The sequence below is a fragment of the Protopterus annectens genome, chromosome 2.part0 (assembly GCF_019279795.1).
Source record: "Protopterus annectens isolate FY-2018-M chromosome 2.part0, PAN1.0, whole genome shotgun sequence".
NCBI lineage: Eukaryota > Metazoa > Chordata > Ceratodontiformes > Protopteridae > Protopterus > Protopterus annectens.
In genome coordinates this window covers 1183004857-1183032250 of record NC_056728.1, presented here as the reverse complement: position 1 = coordinate 1183032250, position 27394 = coordinate 1183004857, and positions in this window count along the sequence as shown.

The window sequence follows — 27394 nt, the reverse complement described above, 5'->3', positions numbered from 1 at the left end:
TATTGAATGATCCCTACTGTCCCTGGGGAACCCATCTTACTCAGACCCAAACCTCCTTATTAGACATTTGTACACCCAAGGTACTTTCCTAAAAAAGTATTCACTGAAATAGGACCAGGATACTGGAATGAAATCCACAGGACATTAAGTTCATCACTTTTTTAAAGATTTTAGAAAAACACTGAAAGAACACACCAAAGAATCAGTTTAATGTTGCTACTTTGATAGTCATGGTTAAACTAATATACATAACCCCATACTGTTTTAACAATCCAACTACCCACTCTTACCTCTCTTTCACTTAACTATTGCCATGCAGTTACCTCAGTATATGCCACTATACTTCCTGGCCCTCTTCTCTCCAACCTCATTCTTTTTATAAATATGCCTCACCTTATTTTTTTGTAATATGCCATATGTTTAATAAATAGTAGTACCTCTTCAATATTAACATGCAGTTTATTTATTTTTCTGCTGTTGCTACTAAGTTGTAGTTGTCACCACTAATGCAATTTACAGTTATAAATGTAAGTTGCTCTTCTTCCATTTTACAACTTGTATCCTGATGTCATTGGACATTCTGTCTTTTTTTTGCCAACAAGACCAGGTCATATCTCTAAATGGTCTTTGAAGCAATGCATTTATCAAGTTAACAAATTTAAAAATAAATAAATATGAAAATAAATACATAAATAAAATAAAATGAATAAATACATGCAATGCTTTGTTACTACTGTAGTAACTCTGAATTTTTAATATAAAATAATAAATCAAAATTTATCTAAAATTATTAAAATTCTCTGTGTTTTTTTTTTTTTGCTGGGATTCGCTCCTGTAACATCTATGTAAAAATATCATCAGTACTACTTATAAAGCTTTAATTTTCTACCCCTAGCAATCAATTACACTCATGTATTAATAATAGGAGATTTGCTAATATTGACAGATGTTAATTATTTACTGATCTATTTTGATTTATCAGATGTCACTTGGAAAGTTATAACACTTTTCTTATAACTTAGGAAGGACTGATGGTGTATCACCTGTTAAAGGTATTGTTTAATGAATGACTATTAAGAAACATCACATTGATCAATAGTTACAGTCTCTGGTAAGTTTTACTAATTAATTAAAATAACTATGAAATGTTTTAGGCTGGGATTCATAAAACTTACTTGCATCACACTTAGCAAATTGGTATGATGAGTGGCCTCTTATAGGGTGTGTGTTTGTGTGTGTGTGTGTGTGTGTGTGTGTGTGTGTGTGTGTGTGTGTGTGTGTGTGTGTGTGTGTGTGTGTGTGTGTGTGTGCACGTGTATGCATGAGTGCACTTGCTTGTGCATGATTCAGAAACACAAGCTTCAAAAGAGGGGCAAGCCAAGCTTGGTCAGGTGTCGTATATGCAAATGCCCTTATAATGATAGGGTAAACAGCAACATTATTAAAACGAACCTCCTGGTGTATACTATTGAGGCAATCCAAGATTGTGGAGCAGCTCATAATCATAAATGCCATGCAATGGGGCTGAACATGGCCGAGTATTCATGTTGAGAATAAGGACATCACTGAAGAATCCCAGAGGCTGTCACCACAATACTAAATGTATATATGTAGTAGGTTCTTATTGCTGCTGCAGTGCCTGACGGTGAACAGCAAGTCATCCAAGCATGCTTAATATTTCATGGACTCCATGACACAGACATTCTGGATTGGTACCATGTAGATATGGACAGCATTCAAGAAATTATGGACGTGTGTTGGTCTCATCTGCAGCTCCACTGTAGATGTGGAGTGTCAATCTCAGTGAATACTATGATATGTGTGGCTTTGCCTATATTAGCTACAGGAGCCTTTCAGTAACGTACTTGGGACACAGTGTGGGTATCTCAAGTATCTGCCTCAAGAATACACCATCAATTTCACAATGCCATGCTTCAGTAGATAGGGGAACATTTGTGGTCCAATGCACCCCAGAGGAGAGATCTGGTATCCTGTACTATTTCTATGACATAGCCCTTTTCCTGAGGTACTGGGAGTCATAGCTTTTATACACATTGAAATAAAGGTCCCACCTAATGAACTAGAAAAGTCCCACGTAATGAACTAGAAAAGAGGTACATGAGCCACTCTGTTAACTGCCAGGTGGTATGTAATGCACAGAGTATGACCTACAATGTGCGTGTACTGGTCATCCAGGTAGCTATCACAGCTCCACATATGGCACACTTGTGAACTTTTATCAACATTTTGTGAGGGGAGACTTCCCTTAGGGGCATATTACTGGTGATAGTGGGTATGCCCAGGAATCCTTGTTTATGACACCCATAAGAAATCCACACAATCAAACAGACCTGGGGTACAACTGTGCCAACTCACAAAAAAGAACATTACTGAGTGAGTGTATGGGCAGCTGAAGGCATGCTTCTCCTATCTGGATTCATCTGATGATGTCCTGCTGTATGACCCTGGCACATGTTCAATAATAGTGCCAATTTGTGCAATGATGCGCAAAAAATACATCAGCCAGTGGAGGCTGAGTCTGAAGAGGAGTCAGGAGAGGAGCCAGCAGCAGTGGATGAGCATGCCAGATGGAGATGTGTGCAGCAAAGTGTCACTCTAGCCAAGAAGCAGTGGCTTGCATATTGCTTCAGACCACAGAAAAAATTAATAAAGCATACACACTTTAGTAAAACTGATGCATGTATGAAAAATGCCAGGCTGTACATACCCATGCATAGACTGACCATGCTGTGCATCGCACATAGGCAACCCAAGTAACAATGTACCAAGGACAGGGCACAGTTATCATCATTTGCCCAGGTGGGAAAGGAGCACAGGAGTAGCCATCATTCACGGGGAAATGTGTGGCTAATAACGATTATGTATGTAATTCATGCTGTATATGTTATTTCTGTTGGGGGGGGGGCTGGAATTTAATGTAAACCTCTTCTTGAAGGGTTAGAGTCAGTGGAAGTGTGTGCATGTTGTGAAGGTAGGTGAAGGCTGCCAGCCTAGCTAGATAGAATTTTGAAGATAATTCTGTCAATTGTAAATATTAATGCAAGCCACAGGCTTGTTCTCTTAAATGTGAAAAGACTGTATTGGATGTTGAGATGAAAAAAATGTAACAACAGTGCACTCTTCTGTAAGAAAGCTGATAAGTCAAGTATTGTGAAATTCTTTGATCTAAAACTCAGAGCTGAAATGTCTAGAGAGAGGCATTTTCCCTATTGTTTTGAGACCAGAGTTAATGGCTAGAATTTACATGTATAATTTATTTTATTGCTCTAGCTTCCTGACCAGCTCCAAGATCAAAAGGACTATTATCTTCTGGGAGTCTATTAGCCTAGGAGCCAGAAAGAAATGATGCAACCTGAAATTAATCAGTGGTACTGTGTTATCAATTTAAGGACAGAAAGAATGATAGCATTAGAGCACTTGTCTTCAGAACATCCAACATCATCAGCACTGTCTTGCTCTATATGTAAGTTTATTTTAGAACTGTGTTTTCTCTTAGATATAGCTAGGAACTAGGAATATTAGATTCGTCTTTTTTCTGTGTTGATGCCAGAACTTTTCTACTGTATTATTTTAAGTATTTATCTGTGATCTCTGAACTCTTCACTAGCACTGTGTAGTAAGTAGTATTGCCTTGTGTTTTTATTATTTATTATTAAATATTTCTAAACCTTTCAACTGTGGCTGTTTTGCATAGAGATAATTTAAGCTCTAGAGTACATTGCATGTATATAGTGATACTGACCAAGCCACTTCAATAAGCCTTGAGTGTTCATTTGCACTTACCATTTGGATAATAATGTTGCACAGTAATAATTGGACACCCTTTGTTAAGGGTCTTTTGGTAGCTGATAAATATTAGTGGGTGGTGGCAAATATAGTCTGGTTAAAAAGGGCACAGCTGGAGAACCTGTGCCAGCCTTCCCCAGGAGTGTCTGTGTGGTTGTATATAACTCTTATCTCAAAGTGTGTGTGCGTCAGCTACTTGGGCAGGGACATAAAGCACTGGTTGGATTAGAGAGTGCTGGAGGTTTTAGCTTGCTAACTAGTCTGAGATCTGGACCCTATAGCTGTGCCAGTAGGGAGTCTTATTGGGGACCTGGAGAGAAAGGGAAAAACTAGCCCCAGACTGACTGTGTTCTCTCTGTGTGCTCTTAAGGGAAATAGTACTTTACTGTGTGTATATTTGTTATCCTTTCACTATATGGACACCCCTCACTGGTGTTAGTGGTGAGGATTGAGGCTCCTTGATTGCTTGGCCAGTGCATAGGCATCACATATTAATTGTTTGGCAGTGGTAGGATATCCACACTACATATTAATTGGTTGGCACATACTAATTGGCTTGTAGTGGTGTGGATAGTGAATTCCTGTATCTTGTGTACAGTGATCACTGAAGGTGTTTTTGCACTCTACGTCAGCCACGCAGTGAATACTCAGAGTTCAGATCACAATTGCTTTATTTCTTTTGTTAGCTTAGCTAGTCAGAGAGAGTAGGCAGCATGTCAGCAGAGGAGTTCAGAAAGCTGACAAGGAGCCAGCTGGCTGAGATGTGCCTAGCTAGGGGACTGGTGCATGGAAACCTGACTGAGGCAGACAAGATTGCAGCTTTGGTCACAGCTGCATCAGAAAACAGCAACCAGGAGGATGATCAGACTGGCAATGGAGGTGTACCACACTCATAGATTGGACAGCTCAACCTTTCTGCGGAGGACTTAAAAATCCATCTGGAGCTAAGTAAACTTGAGTTGGAGGCCAGCTGTTTGGAAATAGAAGCAGCTGAGAGTCTGAGGCATCTAGAGGGTGAGGACAATGTGAAACTGAGATGTTTGCAGGCTGAGGAGAATGAGAAAATGCTACACCTGGAAGATGATGAAATGGAAAGGCAGAGGCAGCATGAAAAGGAGATGCTGACTCTTTGCCAGAGTCATGGAGGTAATGGGGAAGTGAGTAAATGGACCCCAGAAGCAGAAAAGGTCAGTAAATGTCTTCTGCAGTTTACAGAGGGGGATAATTTTGATAGTTTTATTCACAAGTTTGAAAGGATATGTAAACAGTATGATGTTGACCAAAGGCTCTAGGTATGGTTCCTGACCCCCTTACTCCATGGTAAAGCTGTAACTGTGTTGTCTAAAATTTCTGATCAGGAATGTTTTAATTATACTACTGTTAAGAACTGTTTGTTAGAATTTTTAAACTAACACCTGAAACGTATAGGAAAAAGTTTCATGAGGATAGACACAAGGCAGATGAAAGTGTGTGTGAATATGTTGCTGAACTGAGCACTTATTTTCATAGGTGGGTGAGTGGATATCAGGTCACCACTTTTGAAGGGCTGGCAGACATTTTGGTGAGGGAACAAGCCCTTAGCACTTTGCCTGAGGACATGACGATCTGTTTAGCTGGTAGACAATGTGCTAATTCAGATGAGTTGGGGAAGAAGGAAGACCTGTACCTAGCAAGTTGGGCAGCAATGCACAGGAAAGGGTCCCCCAGTACTGCTCATGGGTCTATAGGAACCCATGGTGGGCAACACAGATGGACCCATCAGAATCTGCCAGTAGCAGGGGAAGCCACTAGTCCAGGTACACATCCAGGACCTAGGGTTAAATGTTTTGAATGCATCCAGTGGGGCCATCTAGCATATAGATGTCCATGAAGGCAAGGTGGGGAACAAAAGGTGAGGGAGCCAGTAAGTGGGAAAGACAAAATGTCAAAAGTAGGTTGTCTTGAGACAACAAGGGTACCAATCTCCCACAAGAGGTTATATCCTATTTTAGTGAATGGCAAAGAGGCCATTGCTAAGAGAGACACAGCCTCTGAGCTAACCATTGTGAAGCCTGCAATGGTTACAGAGGAGCACTACTTGCCTGGGCAGTCTACTCCAGTCAGACCTTTAGGAGGGTCCTCATTCCAAATACTTTTGGCTGGGGTTCACCTTAACTCGGAGGGTGGAAAAGGAAACCAGAAAGTAGGTGTGTTTGCGGATATCCCTGCAGATGTCATGATAGGGAATGATTTTGATAATGCAGTACCATGCGCTCATGCAGTTACATGCAGTCAGGCTTGGAGACAAGCATGTGGGTCTGGTAGCTTGGGTGAGTCCCAGACTGATCACATACTTGCAGCTAGGACTGGTGAGGTGGTTGCTTCAGGGAGGGAGCTACTTTGTAGCAGTGAGACTGAAGGTGAGCCACAGCTGCTTGTGGGTACTGATGTTCCCTTGGACAGAGTGACTGCAAAGGTAGAGGTAAGTAGTAGCACCCAGGTTGACAGTGAGGTACCACTGTCAGACGATGCCAGACTTCCTGTGGAAGGGGAGCTGGAAAGGTTTACAAAGAGAGAGTTGAGACAGGCTCAGCTCTCAGACCCTACATTGCAAGGCCTAAAGCAGGTAGCTAGTGAGGCACTTGGTTCTCAAGGGAAGGGGGAATGTGTATACTGGGACAAAGGGTTACTGTATAGATAGTGGACCCCTGAGGGAGGGCTGGAAGGTGAGAGAATACAGCAGTTGTTAGTGCCTAGAGCCTATCATCTGGCACTTCGAGCCATAGCCCATGATATTTCCTTTGCAGGTCATATGGGCATAAAACATACAAAAAGACGTATTATGCAGAACTTCTATTGGCCTGGAATTTACAGAGATGTATACCAAAAAGTGAACCAAATGATGAAGTGCAGTGTAGCAAAAACAATACAAGTAGAAAAGAAAAAGCAAACTCCACAACACTGAATAAATTTAATAGAAGTAAAACAAAGCTATCAGACCATAAGTCCTTCTTCAGTGTTTATGAACTTTCACAAAAACAATGGTTCTTTTATACATTAAAAAACTCATCATATTACACAGCACAAACCTATCACAAAACATCAATTAAAAAGCATCAATTAAGAAGCTTAAAATTTAAGGCAACATTTTCTCAAAAACACACATATATTGTTAGCGACTGCATTTTCGCCTGTTTATACAGCTCTGCATTCTATTTAAACTGTTTTTGTGTTGATTAACTGCTTTGCACCTTTAAAAAAGTTATTTGTTGCTTAATTTTACCTGTAGGCTAACACACTCAAGTGCGCTAGCCGTTTAAAAGCATTTATAGCATTTACTGTCTGTTTTTCCTCTGTTTTCTGCAAAAAAATATCTTGTTTTCCAGCCTTACTGAACTAGAATAGTCCAGTCTTCAGAGTTTGCTGATCTCTGGGCTTTGGCTTGGTTCCTGTGCTATTCCGTATCATTATTTGGATAAAGGGAAGCTTCTTTGTTCACCAGTGGGAGTGGGGAGCACTGAGCAGCCTATTTGTCCCTAGAGCAGTGGTTCCAGCAAGAAAATTGTAGTCTATTGGCCATTTTGGGTCAATTCCTAGCTCTTTTCAACCCCCTGCTATAAAGCCCGCTTTAGCGCGCTTTTGCGTGATTTAGTGCGGAGTTGCCCATAGAGCACCATCTGGCAGCGCCGGTTAAACAAGGTTAAACTATTTCTGGCTCCGTAAAGTCTGCTCTTCAATTTTTCCCTTAGAACTTCTCTACTTGCAATCTAAACAGTCTATTCTCTATCTCAAAAGCTCAGCACTTGCTCCTAAAGCATTTTTATATAGGTAAAGTACTTATATACTAAACAAAGTACTACATTAGCCTAGAATCCCCGTGAGTACCCATTTCCCTATAGGTCCCTTCTGACTCAGTTACACAGCAAACTTTTTCACTTTTTCTAGCATGTTGAAGAGTCAGTTGCTAGCGTCCTCTCCTGTTCAGCTGGTGAATCTTGGCATCTTGAGGCAATATTACAATTGCCTCATGTACACAGACAACCCACTCCTTTTCCCACAAAACACAAATACATGTGAGAGATGCAACTGTATAGCCAAACTGGAGGCTGAGCTCTCTCAACTCAGGACTGGCAAGACCAGACAGGAGGAGAAGGAAACCACGCACACCACAAACCCAGTTTCACATAGAACTATCACAACTGCAAAACAAACACATAAACACACAAAAACATACTCGGAGGCACTGATCAAAAATCTACCAAAACTACAGAGGCCTCCAAAGCAGACACCCAAGCAACTGCCACCTCAAGACATAAGACATGCAACACATAGTTCTCAGTCAGTGTGCTAAACAGTCACAGCCCTTAAGGCCAAACACAATGCCAGACACACTTGTTATAGGTGACTCCATAGTCAGACACACTGACGTCCCACTCACCAGACTGAACAAGGAAAAGATCACAGTAAGCTGCCTGTCGGGCGCTAGAATCCACCACATAACACAAGCACTCAGGTCACTCCACAGCAAGTACAAGTATGACTCAGTCATTGTCCATGCCGGTGTGAATGACCTGAGACATACCTCCCTGGACTACATGAAAAGAGACATAGAGGAGCTCTCAGATTATGTAGCCCAGGCCGGTATGACCCTGACCCTGAGCAGTATCCTACCCTCACCAAGAATGATGCCACAATGCAGAGACAAAATGATCAGCTTTAATAATTGGCTTAATTACTGGTGTCATTCTAAGGGGATCCAATGTCTGTCTGCCTGGGATGACATGCTTGACAAACCACGCTGCTTCGGAAGGGACGGCTTGCACCTGTCACCCCTGGGCTTCCAGATATTGGCAAAGGCTCTTGCCACCCCCATAGTGCCTTTTTTAGGCAAGGCTCAAATGATAAACCTACCGCCCTAGAAAGCATAAATGGAAAAAAACTAAGGGTAATACTGCTCAATGCCAGAAGTCTAAACCTCAAGATGCATGCCCTCGAAGCCCTCCTCAGTATGGAGAACATCGATGCCTGTGCTGTGACTGAAACCTGGTTCAAGGCTCCTGAGAGCACCCCAGCACTATCAGGTTATACCTCATATCATGCGTTCTGGCCCCAAAATCCGGACCGAACCACAAAAGGAGGGGGGAGTATCCATATTCATAAAGGATACCCACACCTCCAGGTTAGTGGCAACGCACAAAGCATCGGAGACCATCCAGGTGCAATTAACCATAGGTAAAACTGCCCTACAGTTTGTAGCATGCTGCAGACCACACTCTCAAACTCAGGAAACCCACACAGTCTTCCTGAAGACACTGGAGAGTATGAATGTCTCTCCAAACACCATCATATTGGGTGACTTCAACTACCCAAACATAGACTGGGAACATTACTCAAGCCCCAACACCCTAGCCCAAAGGTTCCTGGAGTTCATAAACTCAAATGCTATGGAACAACTAGTCACCATTCCCACAAGAGGAGAAAATATACTAGACCTGATCATCACAAACATGGGGACAAAATGCTCCACACTGGAAGTATATCCCTCATTGGTGAGATCAGACCATAAATTAATCTCACTGGAGGTCCACATCCCGCCCCCAACCCCAGCAAAAAAGACCAGAGTGAAGAACTTCTCAAAAGCAAACTTCACACTTCTTAAGGCTGGAGTGGTATCCTTCAAGGTCCCCGAGCCAGTGGAAACCACAACCCACGCTGCTGAAACCCTTACAAATGCCTTCTACGAGCACCTCCAGGAATGTTTGGATCAAGCAATCCCTAATAAAATCAAGACCCTTTCCACCAAAGGCAAGCACCCAGTCTGGTGGACCCCAGCCATAAACAAACTCTACAACAAGAGGAGAAAGCTACTACATGACAGAGCAAAATCCCTAAAAGGGAAGGCATCTCTGATCAATACTAGCAAAAAACTACGATCACTCATAAAATCATCCAAGGCCAACTTTGAGAGAAAAATCGCTAAAGACACAAAAGACAATCATAAGGCCTTCTTTAGCTATGTTAGAAACCTGGGTGGAAACTCCCAGATATGCTCAGAATTAGTCCAAAATGATACAAAAATCACTGAACCCACAGACATTGCCAACATACTGGCAGACAGGTTCAGTGCAAATTTCTCCCCTCCCTCCCCCAAAAGGAGAAATATCTATCCCACCAGAGTCTAGCCTCCCAAACATCTCAGATGCCCAGGTGAGAGCTGCTCTCTCTAAAGCAAAAAACACAGCATCAATGGGACCGGACGGTGTCCCCGGCTGTGTGCTACACGAACTCAATGAGGAACTAAACCCACAGATAAGGCTACTGTTTAATCTTAGCCTTACTACAGAATACGTACCCAAAGAATGGCGTATGGCAACTGTGGTCCCACTCCACAAAGGCGGTGCTTCTACGGACCCTGGAAATTACCGCCCCATAAGCAGCGAGCCTTGTCTGCAAAGCTATGGAGAGGATCATAATGGAACTCATAAATAAAGACATTGGGGACCTACAGACACTGGATCCTACCCAATTTGGCTTTGTCAAGGGCAGATCCTGCCTCTTGAACTTAGTCGACTTTTTCGAAACAGTCACTAAGGCCATTGATGAGGGTAAGGCAGTTCACACAGCCTACCTTGACCTAGCAAAAGCATTCGACACAATACCCCACTCGGGCATCATAGAAAAGCTCACCAGCTTAGATGTAAACCCATATGTCACAAGATGGGTTGCAAACTGGCTCAAGGACAGAACCCACAGGGTTAGAGTTGCTGGTGCCATGTCAGACTCTAAGCCGGTCACGAGTGGTGTCCCACAGGGCTCAGTCCTGGGCCCCCTCTTGTTCGGCATTTATTTTTCTGAAGTGCAGGCAAACATAGGGGGATTGTGGCTGGCAAAATTTGCAGATGACCGCAAACTGGGCACCATAATTGACACTCCATCAGACACAGACATCCTCCAGAGAGGTCTCATAGAAATGGATAACTGGTGCCAGAGCCATGGCCTTAAGCTAAATGCCAAAAAATGTATAGTCATACCCTTTGGGAAAAACAAGGTAACCCCTAATTATCACATAGGTGGTAATCCATTAAACACGGAAGAAGTTATCAGGGACCTGGGGACCCAAGTTGACAGTAACCTCTCTTTTGACACTCACATTGCCAAAGTGGTTAGGAAGACCTTCTACATTGCCCACCTGATCATGAAGGGATTCACATCCAGATCAGGAGAGGTCATTGTACCCCTGTACTCTTCACTTATCAGACCAATGATTGAGTACAACGCCCCATTTGGAATGTACCTTACCCGACACCTGCAGCAGTTGGAAAGACCCCAAAAGTTCCTCACCAAAAGGATAAAGAGGCTCAAACATATGTCATACGCTGCCCGACTGAAGAAACTCCAGCACTATTCAGTCGCATACCGTCTGCTCAGAGGTGATCTGTGCCTGACATACAAGGCCATGTCCAACCCAGAATTAATGGACATGCTCCACCTCAAAAAATCCAAATCCACCAGAGCCACGAGAGCAAGAGACTTAAACCTCAACACGGATATAAATAGGACGTGCTGGAGGGACAGATTCATCACCCAGAGACTCCCTACACTATGGAACAGAATCCCAGTCCATGTGAGGCAGAGCCCCTCACTGACTCTGTTCAAGAGAAATCTTGACGAGTGGATGGGAGATCGTAGGTTTACCCCAGGAATCATCTCTGTGTCACTGCTGGACAGAGGCACAGCAAACTAATGGGTATAGTATTCTCATCCTAAGGGGTGGTGAAAGCCACACACACACTCTGGCTAGGCTTATAAATGCCCTAGGGCAGATAGCCTAGTATGAACCTATGAACCTATGAACCTATATATATATATATATATATATATATATATATATATATATATATATATATATATATTAATAATAACAGTAGTGATACAATGCCCCCATTTCTCTAATGCACTTGTTGTTGCTTAGTTTTTAATATTGGTTTTACTGTTACTTGCTTATTTAAACCAGGATAAACATCAGCTTGTAACTGAATGATCCACTCATACTCTTTTGTGTCTAACTTGTTAACCAGGTCACCTCGTCTAATACTTGGTGATAATATATCCATAACTCAAAAAGAAAACTGATGGGAATCATTAGTTTCCTATACATGCTGGGCCAAGGAATTTATGATACCTTTTCTATGTATATCTGACTTATGCTCTGCAATTCTATCACGTAACCTGCTTGCAGATTTCCCAACAGAAAAACATGCACATTGCTTGCATGTGGCCAGATAAATCACATAGGAAGGATTACAAGTGGCTGTACAATAAAATATAAATTTCTTTCCATTGAAAGGTTGTACAAATTCAGTAGATTGAATAATACTAGAACAACAAGAACAGTTATGGCAAGGAAAAGTGCCTTTCCTATTATAAACATAATGACACCTATTATTAAGGGCAAAATCTTTATAACACAAACACTTTTTCAAGTTATCACAATTCCTATACGTAAAAAGGGGTTTATTGGGAAGCCATTTCTCATGGCCAGGTATGGCCTTTAAAATATGCCAGTTACTTTTAATAATTTGTACAATAGGTTTACTTGGGCTACTATAAGTCATTTAATACCTCAAGGAATTATTTGAGTCAGGACAAGCAATATCCGAATTAATACTACCATGACTAGAAAAATTGGGTCTAGCCCCTACATCTGTTGCTGTCATTACCTCATTTCTAATCACTTCTAGGTCATTAGGATCATAACCCCTCATTAGGAACTCATCCGTCATATCCTGCATCTGTTTACAGCAAACCTCAAGTTTAGTATTCAACCTACTTGCTCATAGGTATTGGCTCCTTGGAATGCCCTTAAAGGTATGCCTAGCATACATACTATTCTTGTGCAAATATTTATTTACATGTACATCTTTTCTTTGAATACAAGTGTCCAGTGCATATTCAGTTCTATGTAAGGTAACATCTAAAAATGTATTTCAGTCTCTGAATATTTAACTTCAGATTTTAAAAAAATCAACTACATCATTCAGATATACAAAAGAGTCATCAAGATTTTCACTAGTACCATGCCAGGCCAGAAAAATATCATCCACAAAACGCTTATAAAAAATAATTTTGGAAGCATATATATTATTTTGTCCAAACACATTAACTTCTTCCCATTTACTCAAGGTTAGTTGGCATACGTGTTTGCTATTGTAGTATCCATAGCTATACCTGATATTTGTTGGTATATTTGTTTATTAAAAATAAAAATATTGTTTTCTAGTACCAACTCTAACAGTTCACAAAATGTCTCAATTTATCTAGCTGAGTATTGACCATGTTCCTGAAGAATCTCCCTTATTCGTTCAATCCCATAATTATTAGGGCTGACAGTAAAACGTGATTTTATATCTAAAGTCACCAATAAAAAGTTTTTTGAGTGGTATTATTATACCAACTATACAACTGAGTTAAAAAGTCTCCAGTATCCTTAATGTAGCTAGGTACAAATCTTAGAAACATTTTTAACACGTTTTGTAGACAAACTGATACAGGCTCTGTGGCCCACCCCCTTCCAGATACAATAGGTCTCATCGGGGGTTTAATCCAAGATTTATGTATTTTCGGTAGACCATATAGGGCCGGAATTGTTGGACATGGTACAGTGAAAAAATTGAAAGTATTTATGTCTATATAATTCATTAACTGCAAATCAGAAACAGACATATTAATCCTGTTAATAATGTTATTAACCTCCCTATCATGAATTACCTTAAAAGTCTGTGCATCCTAAATTAAATCATGCATTGCCTCAAGATAGTCACTTATATTCATCAAAACAATACTGCCACCTTTATACGCTTCTTTAATTACCACATCTTTGTTGTATTTTTCAGAGATATAACAGGGTACTGCAGGACCTGCGAGCAGTGCCAAAAGGTAGGCAAGGCAGGAGACAAGGTGACAGCTCCTTTGATCATTTTGCCTGTGATTGAGGAGCCATTTCAGAGGGTAGCTATGGATATTGTGTGGCCTCTGAGTACCCCACGTTCCACAGGGAAAAAGTATATCCTAATGGTAGTGGATTATGCTACACAATACCCTGAGGCAGTGGCTTTCCTCCATTGAGGCAGAAAAGGTGGCAAATGCTTTGTTAGAGATTTTCAGCAGGGTAGGTTTCCCAAAAGAAATACTGACTGAGTGGTGTCAGTTTCATGTCAGACCTGCTGGCTTGTCTGTGGATGTACTGTGGGGTGAGGCAACTGAAGATCACCCCCCACCATCCCAGACTAATGGCTTTGTTGAGAAATTAAACTCTACACCCAAGTCCATGCTACGGGCATTTGCAGACCAGTTTAAGAGGGAGTATGACAAATATTTGCCCCATACATTGTTTTCTTACAGAGAGGTTCTCCAGGAATCCACAGGTTTTTCACCCTTTGAGTTGCTGTATGGGCATAGACTGAGGGGACCTCTAGATTTAATTCATAATGAGTGGGAAGGTGAGTGTGAATCTCACAAGGAGTCTGTTATGCAATATATCCTAAACCTCAGGACAAGGCTCAGGGAACTCATGGGCTTGGCTCAGGAGAACCTGGCAAAAGTCCAACAACAGCAAAAGGTATGGTATGACAGGAATGCTCGAGCTAGAGAGTATGCTGTGTGGCAGCAGGTAATGGTTCTCATTCCTGTCAGACACAACAAGCTGCAAGCAGCCTGGGAGGGACCCTACAAGATGGTACAAAAGGTAAGTGATGTTAACTACATGGTAGAACTGCTAGGCAGGAGGCAAGGGCATAAATTGTCTCATGTTAACATGATAAAACCTTGCCATGATAGTGAGGCCCTTGTGCTGAGCATCTGCAGTGGATTGCATCTGCAGTGGATTGCAGGAGGAGTGAGATCTGGTGACTGATCTCCTCAGTGAGGCTCGAACTGACACTAAGTGGAAGGAGTAGCAATGTCCCAGCAGCTATCTCCTAACCAGGTTTGAGAAATCCAAGCAGTGTTACAGGAGTTTGGGGACATGTTCACTGGGAAACCAGGGTGCACCCATCTGGTGCAGCACCAGGTGGATGCAGGACCCCAAAGGCCTATTAGGCAGCCCCCTAATAAGGTGCCTGAGAATACCAAACTGACTTTGAGGGAGGAGATACAGGAGATGTTGGAACTAGGGGTAACTTGAGAGTCCAACAGTCTCTGGGCCTCCCCAGTGGTGCTGGTGCCAAAGAAGGATAGCAGCACCAGGTTCTGTGTGGACTACAGTAAATTAAATAGTCACACAGAGTCAGATATGTACCCCATGCCTAGGACAGATGAGGTCCTAGAGCAGCTGGGTGGGACTAAGTATCTTACAACCATTCATCTTACAAAGGGTTACTGGCAGGTGCCCTTGTCTCCCAGTCCTAGAGAGAAGTCAGCCTTTGTGACTCCTTTTGGCTCATATGAGATCACAAAGATGCCCTTTGGGATGAAAAATGTCCTAGCAATTTTCCAGAGGCTAGTAGATCATATCCTTGCAGGAACAGGGAGGTTACCTTTGCTTACCTAGATGATATTGCCATTTACGACCATTTGTGGCAAGAGCCATTTCAACATGTCAGGAAGGTGCTGGGCAGACTACAGAGTGCAGGGTTGACCATTAACCCAGCAAATGTCAGGTGGGTATGGTAGAGGTGTCCTACTTGGGACATAGAGTGGGGCATGGTAAGATCAGGCTAGAACCTGCCAAAGTAGAAGCCATCCAGGCATGGCCTGCACCTGTTACTAAAAAGCAGGTGAGGGCATTATTAAGGACAGCAGGGTACTACAGAAAGTTTGGCCCCAGTATTAGTACCATAGCTGCTCCCCTCACAGACCTGACAAGGAAAAACAGGTCAGATAAGGTAGTGTGGACCCCAGCATGTGAGCAGGCATTCCAGGAGCTCAAGGAAGCTTTGGGAGGACCACCTGTGTTATCCAGTCCAGATTACAGCAAATAATTTGTTGTGCAGGTGGATGCTTCAAACCATAGTTTGGGGCTGTACTTAGCCATATTTCTTAAGAGGGAGAAGAGCACCCAGTGGTTTATCTCAGTCATAGGCTTCAACCCAGGGATGAATGCTATGCAGCTGTAGAAAAGGAATGTCTAGCCATAGTGTGGGCACTGCAGAAACTTCAGTCTTATCTGTATGGAAGGAAATTCCCTGTAGTGACAGATCATAATCCCCTAACATTGTTAAACAGATTCAGGCAGCAAAATGACACATTGCTAAGATGGAGCCTAGGGTTGCAAGCATACGATATGTCAGTGCGGCACCACAGTGGGATTAGCAATGCCAGTGCAAATGGGATCTCAAGACAGGGAATGGGATAAGGTATGCTCAGATAGCTCTAACCCTCTCAAGCAACATTTCTCAAGGGTCCCTTGAAAAACTAGCTTGAGTTCTCCAGGGGGGAAGATGTGTGAAGATAGTGAAAGCTGCAAGCCTAGCTAGATAGAATTTTGTACATAATTTTGTCAATTGTAAATATTAATGTAAGCCACAGGCTTGGTCTCTTAAATGTGAAAAGACTGTATTGGATGTTGAACTGAAAAAAATATAACAACAGTGCACTCTGCTGTAAGAAAGCTGATAAGTCAAGCATTGTGAAATTCTTTGATCTAAATCTCGGAGAACAGATGTCTAGAGGGAGCCATTCTGCCTATTGCTTTGAAGCCAGAGTTAATGACTAGAATTTACATGTATAATTTATTTTATTGCTCTGACTTCCTGATCAGCTGCAAGACCATAGCCTGGGAACCAGAAAGAAATGATATAATATGAAATGAATCAGTGGTACTGTGTTATCAATTTAAGGACAGAAAGAATGAGGTCATTGAGCATTTGTCTTCAGAACATCCAACATCACCAGCACAGTCTTGGTCTATATCTCTGGGCCTCCCCAGTGGTGCTGGTGCCAAAGAAGGATTGCAGCACCAGGTTCTGTGTGGACTACAGTAAATTAAATAGTCACACAGAGTCAGATATGTACCCCATGCCTAGGACAGATGAGGTCCTAGAGCAGCTGGGTGGGACTAAGTATCTTACAACCATTCATCTTACAAAGGGTTACTGGCAGGTGCCCTTGTCTCCCAGTCCTAGAGAGAAGTCAGCCTTTGTGACTCCTTTTGGCTCATATGAGATCACAAAGATGCCCTTTGGGATGAAAAATGTCCTAGCAATTTTCCAGAGGCTAGTAGATCATATCCTTGCAGGAACAGGGAGGTTACCTTTGCTTACCTAGATGATATTGCCATTTACGACCATTTGTGGCAAGAGCCATTTCAACATGTCAGGAAGGTGCTGGGCAGACTACAGCGTGCAGGGTTGACCATTAACCCAGCAAATGTCAGGTGGGTATGGTAGAGGTGTCCTACTTGGGACATAGAGTGGGGCATGGTAAGATCAGGCTAGAACCTGCCAAAGTAGAAGCCATCCAGGCATGGCCTGCACCTGTTACTAAAAAGCAGGTGAGGGCATTCTTAAGGACAGCAGGGTACTACAGAAAGTTTGGCCCCAGTATTAGTACCATAGCTGCTCCCCTCACAGACCTGACAAGGAAAAACAGGTCAGATAAGGTAGTGTGGACCCCAGCATGTGAGCAGGCATTCCAGGAGCTCAAGGAAGCTTTGGGAGGACCACCTGTGTTATCCAGTCCAGATTACAGCAAATAATTTGTTGTGCAGGTGGATGCTTCAAACCATAGGTTGGGGGCTGTACTTAGCCATATTTCTTAAGAGGGAGAAGAGCACCCAGTGGTTTATCTCAGTCATAGGCTTCAACCCAGGGATGAATGCTATGCAGCTGTAGAAAAGGAATGTCTAGCCATAGTGTGGGCACTGCAGAAACTTCAGTCTTATCTGTATGGAAGGAAATTCCCTGTAGTGACAGATCATAATCCCCTAACATTGTTAAACAGATTCAGGCAGCAAAATGACACATTGCTAAGATGGAGCCTAGGGTTGCAAGCATACGATATGTCAGTGCAGCACCACAGTGGGATTAGCAATGCCAGTGCAAATGGGATCTCAAGACAGGGAATGGGATAAGGTATGCTCAGATAGCTCTAACCCTCTCAAGCAACATTTCTCAAGGGTCCCTTGAAAAACTAGCTTGAGTTCTCCAGGGGGGAAGATGTGTGAAGATAGTGAAAGCTGCAAGCCTAGCTAGATAGAATTTTGTACATAATTTTGTCAATTGTAAATATTAATGTAAGCCACGGGCTTGGTCTCTTAAATGTGAAAAGACTGTATTGGATGTTGAACTGAAAAAAATATAACAACAGTGCACTCTGCTGTAAGAAAGCTGATAAGTCAAGCATTGTGAAATTCTTTGATCTAAATCTCGGAGAACAGATGTCTAGAGGGAGCCATTCTGCCTATTGCTTTGAAGCCAGAGTTAATGACTAGAATTTACATGTATAATTTATTTTATTGCTCTGACTTCCTGATCAGCTGCAAGACCATAGCCTGGGAACCAGAAAGAAATGATATAATATGAAATGAATCAGTGGTACTGTGTTATCAATTTAAGGACAGAAAGAATGAGGTCATTGAGCATTTGTCTTCAGAACATCCAACATCACCAGCACAGTCTTGGTCTATATCTAAGTTTATTTTAGAACTGTGTTTTCTCTTAGATATAGCTAGGAACTAGGAAGATTAGAGTAGTCTTTTTTCTGTATTGATGTCAGAACTTTTCTACTGTATTATTTCTCTGTGATCTCTGAACTCCAGACTAGCACTGTGTAGTAAGATGTATTGTCTTGTGTTTTTATTATTTATTATTAAATATTTTTAAACCTTTCAACTGTGTTTGTCTTCTGTCGAAATAATTTAAACTCTAGAGTACATTGCATGTATATAGTGTTACTGGCCAAGCCATTCCAATAAGCCTTGACTGTTCAGTTGCACTTATTTGGATAATAATACTGCACAGTAATAACTGGACTCCCTTTGTTAAGGGCCTTTTGGTAGCTGATAAATATTAGTGGGTGATGGCAAGTGGCACTGCTGTATAGTCTGGGTAAAAGGGGCACAGCTGGAAAACCTGTGCCAGCCTTCCCCAGGAGTGTCTGTGTGGTTGTATATAACTCTTATCTCAAAGTGTGTGTGTGTCAGCTACTTGGGCAGGGACACGAAGCACTGGTTGGACAGAGAGGGTGCTGGAGGTTTTAGCTTACCCACTAGGCTGAGATCTGGACCCTATAGCTGTGCCAGTGGGGAGTCTTATTGGGGACCTGGAGAGAAAGGGAAAATCAGCCCCAGACTGACTGTGATCTCTGTGTGCTCTTAAGGGAAATAGTACTTTACTCTGTGTATATTTGTTATCTTTTCCCTATATGGATGCCCCTTACTGGTGTTACTGGTGAGGATTGGGGCTCTCTGATTGCTGGGCCAGTGCACGAGCATCACATACATCTGTGTGTGCAGGAAATCTACTTGGCTGTGGAGATGTGACTGTGGGTCTGCTGGTTCCCAGCCACAACAGCAGTTGTAGCACTGTGGCATGATACTCTGGATAGGTCCAAGGCATGAATTGCAGATGTCACAGTATCCCCTGAATGCCAGCATCTATGACAGCTGGTTCTACCAGGAGTTATTCCAGATGTACTATGACCCTGACTAGATGCCGATGTGTGGTATGACCATATGCCACATCTGCTATGAGATGTGCCAGTGCCACAACCACAGTAATACTCTTTCCTGGATATAGACTCCTCCACAACAGATTGGAACTGCTAGTGCTGTAAGAGCAGGATCTTGGTCATCCTTGGTCTTGAAGGCTACCATATGTGGATGTAGCTGTGGACTGGCTTTGTGGATGGCCTCTCACTGCTAGCAGATGAGCTAGAGAAGACATGACACATTCCAGTTTGTCACTGAGTCTGTGCACTCCCATGCCATGTCAATACAATCATTAGTCAATTGTGCCCACCAGAAATCAGCTCAAAACAAACTCAAAAAACAAGCCACCCTGGTGAAATCCTAAAATAAATAGGTTTAACAACATAAGGAAGAAAATCACGGCAAAAGTTGGAAGATTTTATGCCAAGCAGGATACAAATTCCTTCATAAAGCTAAATAAGCAACACCAAGGGGAAATGAAGTCTGCAGAAGCCAAATTTTAGGAAAGAATAGCCTCCCAGGCCAAGGAAAATCATAAGGCTTTCTTTAGCTATGCCCACAACCTCCAAACCAGTGCCAGCAACATTCAGAACTAATAAAAAATTGTCCCACCTCCAAGGAGCCAAAATATATAACAGATATGCTAACGGTCAGAATCAGCTCCAATTTTCCACCCCATTCCTCAGTTAATACCATCAAACATACCCACCCCAGCAATCAATAGATAGAGGTCCTAAATGCACTGTCCAAGCCCAAGAACATTGCACTGTTTGAACCCAATACTATCCCAAGATGCCTCCTAAATAGTATGAGACATGAGCTATCTGGATTACTGGAGTGACTTTTCAACCATAGCCTCCAGTCAGGCTTCATGCCACATAAATGGAAAACTGCAACAGTCATCCTTCTACACAATGGTGTGCCATCTACAGACCCTGGGACCTACAAACTTGTAAGTCTGACTAGTCTCATATATGCAAAGCAAGGTCACCAAGGCAATGGATGATGTCAAAATAGTGCATACTGTTTACTTGATCTGGCCAAGGTATTCCATGCAACACCCCACTTAGGCATTGTAAACAAACTCACCAATTAGACATAAGCCACTGTGTTACATGGTGGATATCCAGCTAGCTCTCAGATAGGACCCAAGAAGTTGGGATAGGTGAGTCCACCTCCACAATGAGACTAGTCACTAGTGGAGTCCCACAGGGTTCTTTGCAGGGTCCCCTGCTTTTTTGGTCACTACTTTTCTGAATTCAAGGCTGATGTTAATGGCCTCTGGCTGACCAGGTTTGCTAATGATTGCTAACTAGTAGCAGCCATACAATCCTGCAAAGAAATGAACATCCTACAGGAACAACTAACACATAAATAGCTGGTGCCAGCACCACAACTTAAATCTCAATACCAAGAAATTCATACTAGTAACCTTTGGAAAATATGTAAATCCAGGAAATGACTTCTTTGACAACACATCTCTAAGACTAGACACAATAATCAGAGCCTTGGGAATGCATGCACAAAGTAACCTGGCTTTTAGCCAACATATTCTAAGGTAGTAAGGAAATCATTCTATGTTGCTCGATTTTTAAACAAAGCTATGGCATTCAGGTCCAAGCAAGTCATTTTTTCATTGTATTCTGCTCTCATCAGACCCATCACTGAGTAACATACCTCCTTCAGTAGCAACCTGATCAGGCACATGCAACAACTGGAACATCCACATAACTTTACTGAACAAAGGACCACCCCAACCCCTCCAGAAAAACATAACCTATATCATTGTGTCTGACTGAGGGGCACAATTGTTTTTCTGAGGGTTAAGAATAGTTTTGCAACTGATATATGTGGAATGTATACAGCTAATAACATTGTTTTCTGAAAATTTTATCAGAAGCCAAGCAGAATGTTTTGAACTGTGATCAGAGTATGAGCTAAGGGGCATGACTCCCCTTATGCTTAAACTGTCTGCTCTACAGTTCTATGGAATGATGAGGGTCTATGACTGCCATCAGACTTATATTATGCAGAGTCACTTGGTAGGGTTCAGTAATTATGCTGAACTAGGACTCTGCTCAATGCAGTATCTTAATATCTCAATTTGTGTGACAATAACACCTGCTAACTATGGGGCTGAAGTCTACGCAATGCTGTGAACATGCCTGAGTCACTGTCGGCAGTACTAAACATGCATGGTTCAGGCCATGCCTTTGTGTGGGGGCAGGAAATGTATTTCCACATGCAGCCTTTTTTAGCTGCAGTTGCTGTAGAGCCTGATGTCTCGACAGCATGCACAGGGATAGAGAACTGCATTGTTTGACACAATAAAGTGCCATTGTGTACCATAATAATGCTGTATCTTTATTTTCTTGCCTTCCATCTGTTGAGAAAATGAAGTTCCAGGCAATACTCATTGGTGTGCACCTCATGTTATATGTTAGAACTACTCTGGCTGCCATTTTCCCTGTGATTCTTGAAGATATTCAGACAGAAAGGGTATTTCTCCTTTAAGAGCATAGAGATGGTGTGTGGTGGAAGCATTTTTTTTCTTTACCTCCTCTATAATGACTACAGCCAGAATCTATTGTCTGAGAACTAACAAAAAAATCACAGTATAAGACTGATGACTGGAATAGTTTATCTCATGCTATCACCCATGCCACTGGCATCCCATGGACAAGGGAGCAGTGTTGCCACCATTATAGTGATATGAGGCATAGCAATCCTGACCTCCTAGGCTGATGGGAGGATGAAGCTAAACAGCAGTCTCCACCTATGTACTCTAAGTTGAAGTTATCTTAGCCACACATATAACCTGTCAGTGCTTGCCATCCATAGATCTTACATGTCCTTTTTCTTTCTCCTCATAGCCTCTGAAGAGATTGCAGCGAATAGGCAGATGCACAAGAGGAGACTGAATCACCTCAGAGAGTGTTGGATGAGTACACTTCATACCTCTCAACCTCATAGCACACAAAGTCTGAACAGAGGCAAAAATGACAAGAGGACAGAGCCCCAAAAATAGGGATAGATTTTAAATATTGCAGTCATAAATGTAGAAAGCTGTTAGATTACTAGGTTCTGCATTGGCATGCATTTTCTGTAGGACATGAAGTATGAAACTCATATATTTTTCTTTATTTAGTGACATCAATCCTTAATGATTTTCCAGAAAACTACAAATTTTATGAGGAACAGATCAAAAATACCAATCAAAAATCTGAAAATTCTGCAAAAATCTGGACAGTTGAGAGGTACGATATGCTTGCTTCAGAATGCTCAGCTTTTAATAATATAAGTTGCATAAATTTATTCCATACAGTATGCCTTTCATACATCATTCAAATTTCTGTGATAACTCCGTAATTCAAAGGTAGCAGTATGGCTGTTGAATGTTATTAGTGTGTGTGTGGTTGTGTAAATGCGTGTATAGATTCAGTTCTATACAGTATACCTTTCATATATCTCTGCCACTTCTGTGATAACTTCCATGATTCAAAGGTAGCAATATGCGTGTGTGTGTGTGTGTGTGTGTGTGTGTGTGTGTGTGTGTGTGTGTGTGTGTGTGCGCACGCTCCTGTATTATGATAATGCTTGTGTGTTTAATTTCCCTCATGTCCATTCTTGTAAGTTTCCCATTGCAGGGTCTGCCTCACTACACTAAACACTAAATGCAGCATTAGACATGGGACACATATGTGACCTTCATTTTTTATGTTGATGAGCATCTGTTTCATGGACAATCATTGTCCGTATAATTAATCTGTAAGACTTATCTGTGTATCAGCAGCGTTTCAATTTGTATATGTACATTTGTCTCGGGCAGCTCATTACTGTGCCTTGAACTAGTAGTTTCTCTTGGTTTGCCGAGGTAGGTCATCATGGTAATCTTTTCTCTGTAAGTCTGAAGGTTCTGATGTCTAGGGGTTCAAGCCCCACCACCCTTTCTTATTTATGCAAACAGCCTTGTTAAATTTGGAATTGTGTTTGTTATTCAGTCAAATATAGTAGGTGCAAGTTAATCATGCAATTATATGTTGAATTTACTTTTTTACTGTACGTGTTTCTCTCTCTTTTTCTCTCTCCCACCCTCTTTTTTGCTGTTCTTTTATTACATACATTTACATTTTTTATTATTTTGATGCTGTTATTCATTTTATTTTTATATGCAGAAGCATGATGATGAGCACCCATCCCTCAGACAAGTACTGTCAGCCCCCCACATATGGCAGCAGCACCACCACCACCACCATCAGAACTACACAGCACAGCTGGGTCTCAGCCTACCATGGTCACATCCACACTTCCTGCCCTACCTGTACCACCTACAACAGGTAACCCTGCACTGGATGCCGAGACTGCTGTATCTGCCATAAGTAGTAAAAGTGGAGGTGACACTTATGTCACCCATTGGCACCTGTCAGAAATTGTGGTAGAAGTAATTGTCGAGCAATTAGATGCCAACATGGGCCAGATGGAGAACCTCCTCCAGTAACATACTGAGTCACAGATCTGTTCAGAACTATCTGCATAATCAGGAACAGGGTCCAATGGTGATGGTGCCTAGGCTGCAGAACCCCCATCTTACCCTCATCCTGGTGTTCCCTTCCCTTTTTTGTCACTACCCATCCCTTCTGGTTGTGTAATGCTCCCTTCACTATTGTCGTCCCTTTGTCTGGTTTGTCCTTTGCCATTCTGTTCCCCCACTTCCATTGTGTTATCACACACCATGTCAGTCTTGTCAGTGTTCACCACTAACCTACTCTAACCCTCTTACCTTCCTCTTCCTCTTATTGTCATTGCTACTTTCCCAAACTGACCTTATTTTTATGCATGTAAAATGGCTCTTTGTTCCACAAAAAAAAAAAAAATACCTCCTTCCCTATTCCATCCTGCTCATTTCTAAACTGATCATCTTCTGCTCTACCCTCTGCTCACTTCCCCTTTTATTTCTATTCTATACTTCCATTTCCATGCTTTAATCTGGTCTAGGACTTCATGCGATTTTACTCTGCTCAGTGGGTTGTGATGAGCACCATTGATACCAACTACAGCTCATCGTATTGCAAGGAGAAAGCCTGCTGTTTCGCACCTTCAACTATGTATAACCACTAGTGTGCACTACTTCTATGGGGCTTGCTCACCAGTAGCATTGCACAAGAGAACATCATTGCTGTGCAGTTGGCAGAAACAAAAGTGGGCATGACCACCAGGTTTTCTGAACTTTCCTTTGAAAAGTATTTCACTGCCAACTATGCCTACAGATATTGAATTAGATTCCAAAGGTGGAGACCTGAGACATCACTGCTGAAACTCTTATTCTTTCATTCTGCAAGGCATGATACATGCAGCTACTGTATGTTTTTGAGAAGGCTTTTGTTGAGGAGCAGCTATAGCTCAGCCTGTAAATGAAGTGCTTTGTAGAATACCAATGATGAAAGTTATGGGTTTAAGTCTCTTCAATTTATCATGCTTTGTCTCTTTTCTTCTTTTATTCTGCAACTGTGTGTCATACAACTGCTGTGTGTTTACCTAAAGGCTTTTTGACTGACCAATGCAGTAACTCAGCCTGAAAGTGAAGTGCTTAACACAATGCCAGTGATAAAAATCCCTTCAGGGTTCTATGCTTTTCTCATTTACTTTCTGAAAATTTGGGACACATGGCTACTGTGTTTTACCCTGATAGCTTTTGTTCAACTATTGGGCAGGGTTTCAAATTCCAGAGGAGCCATTGTTCATAGCTCTAGTATTGTCAACGACTCACCCCCGGATTTACTAATCTTCCATGCAGGACTAGCTTAGTCCTACATGGAAGCGACTGGTTAGGAGTAGGATGGCATTGTGACATGCATATTAATGAGGCACGCTGCCTGAGCTATTAATCTTACACTGAGTGTGTAAGAGTGCAGGGGGCATGTCTGAGAGTAGAGGTCTCAGAATATACATGCCCCCACAATACAGAACAGTAGAAAGGGGTATGGAATGAGCGATACCACTCACAGGTGACCGCATATTCCCACCAACAGTCCCCCTTGTGTACAACAGCAGCAGTATATATGAATAAAATGAAGAAACACTTTTTTTTTGTTTAAATCCGATTAAAGCTAACTGTAGGTGCACGGGTGTGCCCACTGCTTAGCTACAGTTAATGCAGGTTAAATGGCTGAAGAGGATAACAAGGAAGACATATGCAAATGAAACAGCATTGCAATAGTGTAGTGGGCAGAGCATTCACCATATGAGCACGCATTCCCGGTTCGAGTTCCCCAACAGCACATTTCATATTCCATTGCAAAGCACATTATGAGCAATATTTATGTTGCATAACCCACTAAATAACATATATTTATAAACTGCAGTACTGCAGTAAATGCACATGTGAGGTGTCAGTGTCACAATGAATAAGGCACTAGTAAGCAGGTTTAAGCACAAATAAGCAGTAGTAAGCATATTTAAGCACTAGTAAGCAGGCTTAAGCCCGTTTGCATGGCGGTAAGCAATGCCAATACTGGCTAAGTAATTCTGAAGCTAACTCTCTGTAAGCAGATGTAACGGCAGGTTAGCAGTGCTTATCATCAAGCAAACCCACTTACGACTCCTCAAAAGTGCCTTAATCACTCTGTATGCAATGGCCCTTGGTCTGACAATCAACAAAATAGACAAGCAGGTCTCAAACCTAAGACCCTATACACCATACTCACAATAGTTAACCACCAAGGCATCACAGAAGTACAGAAGAATGAGGTAGCATCAAACAACTGAACCTGTGAAAGGAATCAGTATAGTCATATGTTCCATAACCCACTACATAACATACATATTTGAACTGGAGTACAGCAGTAAGCCCAGAAGTGAAGTGCAATTGTAATAGAGTTTTGAAGTCCCCAATAAAACACAAGGACCTCACAGAGTGTACGTACACATTAATCATGGATATCAGGCATACATATAAGGTGTAATGATTAATGACACAATGCCAAAAAAAGCATTATAATGTAAAGTCTAATGTAAGCAACACTAAGCATTGCACACGCCAGCTTAGGGGGTGTGAGCACTGTGTAGACTAGCTAACTCATTGTGCCCAGTGGTATATCCCTTTAAACAATGCCAACCCTAGGTAAGCAGGTTTGCCCATAGCTTAGTCTTTTCAAAACCGGCCAATCACAGAAAAGTGCGGGAAATCAGCCCTACTTAAACCCAAGAGGTGGGAATACATCTCATAACTGGTTGTATCTTCCCCTTGCAGGCACTACGGCAGTAAGGGGAGAAGTTGTGCGCTTCCGGGCACAGTGCTGGTGCATCCACGAGTCCAAGGTCATGGCAGGACTCCTAGTTAAAGACCATGCTCAGAGACTGCTGCAGAGCCAGTACCAGGGCTCCCAATATAAGCAGAGGCCTGGGACCATTTTATTTATTTTATTTTAGTTTAGTTATTTATTTGCAGTTGGTTAAACAGGACAGTCCATTGGGCCAAAAAAACCTGTTTTCAATGGAATCCTGGGGAGAAAAGCTCCAACACAAAGATTACACAAAGATTACAGCAATTTACAAGTTAACTATTTCTGGTTCTAAGACAAAACAAAAATTACTGAGGTTACAACATTTTTTTTTGTTGCATTTAGTAGAAGGAGAACATTGCTCTAGTAAATATATGGTTTCTTAAGATGAAATAGTAGGATTAGAGGATAAGAAGAAGTTAATTGCAGTAGGCTTAGAATTTGCTAGATGCAAATATGAAGTTGTTGTCTGGAATATATGAGATAGATGGCTGTAGGAAGTGGAGAATAGGCTATAAGGGGTGGGAGCAGGAACACTCCCATGTGGATGTTAGATGTGAGTGAAGTGATTTTTTAAAGGATGGGAGGCTAGTGATGGTATGAATGGAGAGTGGGAGGGAGTTCCATAGGTGTGCTAGGGAAAAGGACAGGAGGTTTTGTCCTGGGGGGCGAAGGGGTTTAT